Source organism: Hyperolius riggenbachi, unplaced genomic scaffold (genome assembly GCF_040937935.1).
Source record: "Hyperolius riggenbachi isolate aHypRig1 unplaced genomic scaffold, aHypRig1.pri scaffold_140, whole genome shotgun sequence".
Taxonomy (NCBI): Eukaryota; Metazoa; Chordata; class Amphibia; order Anura; family Hyperoliidae; genus Hyperolius; species Hyperolius riggenbachi.
In genome coordinates, this window is record NW_027152354.1 from 146911 (window position 1) to 149731 (window position 2821).

Sequence of the window (2821 nt, forward strand, 5' to 3'; positions counted from 1 at the left end):
AGTTGAAGAAGTAATGGCCCCTAAACTATGTTCTGGGATGAAAGTTACAGCTTCAGTGAAATCCGTTTGCAAATCGGAGTGATAGATTAGAATCTAGAGCCAACGGTAAGTTTTCTATGTTAAACCATTACACCATTGAAAAACTGGTTACGTTTGCAATCGAAAGAAAAATGACTATAGTTGAAGAAGTAATGGCCCCTAAACTATGTTCTGGGATGAAAGTTACAGCTTCAGTGAAATCCGTTTGCAAATCGGAGTGATAGATTAGAATCTAGAGCCAACGGTAAGTTTTCTATGTTAAACCATTACACCATTGAAAAACTGGTTACGTTTGCAATTGAAAGAAAAATGACTATAGTTGAAGAAGTAATGGCCCCTAAACTATGTTCTGGGATGAAAGTTACAGCTTCAGTGAAATCCGTTTGCAAATCGGAGTGATAGATTAGAATCTAGAGCCAACTGTAAGTTTTCTATGTTAAACCATTACACCATTGAAAAACTGGTTACGTTTGCAATTGACAGAAAAATGACTATAGTTGAAGAAGTAATGGCCCCTAAACTATGTTCTCGGATGAAAGTTACAGCTTCAGTGAAATCCGTTTGCAAATCGGAGTGATAGATTAGAATCTAGAGCCAACAGTAAGTTTTCTATGTTAAACCATTACACCATTAAAAAACAGGTTACGTTTGCAATTGAAAGAAAAATGACTATAGTTGAAGAAGTAATGGCCCCTAAACTATGTTCTGGGATGAAAGTTACAGCTTCAGTGAAATCCGTTTGCAAATCGGAGTAATAGATTAGAATCTAGAGCCAACGGTAAGTTTTCTATGTTAAACCATTACACCATTGAAAAACTGGTTACGTTTGCAATTGAAAGAAAAATGACTATAGTTGAAGAAGTAATGGCCCCTAAACTATGTTCTGGGATGAAAGTTACAGCTTCAGTGAAATCCGTTTGCAAATCGGAGTGATAGATTAGAATCTAGAGCCAACGGTAAGTTTTCTATGTTAAACCATTACACCATTGCAAAACTGGTTACGTTTGCAATTGAAAGAAAAATGACTATAGTTGAAGAAGTAATGGCCCCTAAACTATGTTCTGGGATGAAAGTTACAGCTTCAGTGAAATCCGTTTGCAAATCGGAGTGATGGATTAGAATCTAGAGCCAACGGTAAGTTTTCTATGTTAAACCATTACACCATTGAAAAACTGGTTACGTTTGCAATTGAAAGAAAAATGACGGGGGGCGCTAGTGAGGCGCTTGCTGAGAAGGATGCATCTCTGCTGAGCTCCTTCTTCTACACCTGATTGCTGCCTATCAAGAGCGAGTACAGAGGCCAAACTGGTATCATCTGAAAGGTGAATACTCCAGGTATGCAAGGATCCCCTAAGCAATACGCTATACGTAGCCATATTGCCTCCAGACCCCTTCTTTCTCCCCTCAGATTCAAGAGGAGGTTTTCAAAGATGGCCACCAAGGCCCAGTCTGAGCAAGAAGCATGCTCCCCATTAAGCAAGGCCCCCGGCCAATCCTCCAGCCCAACCGCCCCAGGACCATCCCGGGAGGGTGCCCAAGCTCCGCCAGCCACTCAGACCCCGAAACGAGCGTTGTGGACCCCAGGAGACCCCAAATCCCGCCATGACGCCACCGCGGACAACGCGTACAAAAATACGCATAGCGAGCATGAATGTACGCATGGGGCCGAAGACTCAGATGCCGGCGATAGTACGCATAGCCGCGATGATCTTACGCATAGCAATGGGAACAATGCGGCCAAAAATACGCATGACCAGCATGAGCATACGCATGGGGCACACTCTGAAAATACGCGTTCACAGCATAACAGTCCGCAATACCCCCATGAAAGTACGCATGCGGCAGGCGGCCAAGCGCTCATGCTACCACAGACATTAACATCGGCTGATTTAATGGCTATGATGCGCAATGTTTTTAAAGAAGAACTACGTGAAGCCGTTCACGAGCTGTCGCAACAGATAACGGAGATTGGCCAGAGAGTGGATGTCTTGGAGCAACAGTCTGACAAGATTGTAGAGGCGATCAACGAGGACAGAGCACAGCTAGATGAACATGATGACAGGCTGGAGCAGGCTGAGGCTAAATTGGAGGACCTGGAGAATCGGAGCAGGAGGGCCAACGTGCGTATCCGGGGTCTCCCTGAATCTTTCCTCGACTTGGAGTCTGTTGCCAACAACCTTTTTGGCTCATTGCTGCCGCAGGTGGACCCCTCTATACTGAGGGTGGTGCGTATTCACCGCTCTCTGGCTAAGCCACGCAACCCAGAGCTACCGAGAGACATCATAGCTAAATTGGCATCAGAGGACGCAAGAGACAAGCTTCTTCTTGCAGCACGAGATTTGACCACCCTTCCGGGGGTCCCCACGTCCGTCCAGATCTTTGCCGACTTGGCACCCATCACCATCCTTAAGAGGAGGCAAATGAGACCTTATACACTGGCATTGCAGCAAAAGGCAATCCGCTACAAGTGGGGATTCCCCTTCATGTTATCTTTTAAAATTAATTCTAAAACATACATTTGTAAACGCCCAGAAGAGGCGGCAAAGGCACTCAGGGAGGTGGCCATCCCTTTTACCATCCCGACTGTTCCTCAACAACAGCCTCCTCAATCTCAACGCACCGGTCAAATGGCAAGAAATTGGTCGACGGTGAGGGGATCCTCCTCTAGGCCACGTGTGTCTGACACGGGCGCTCCTTGATTCTCTTGTACACTATCTATCTGCCAGAGGATTTCCCTCTACATTCATATGGTTTTTTTGATGAGGTATGGTCGGCTCCCTCC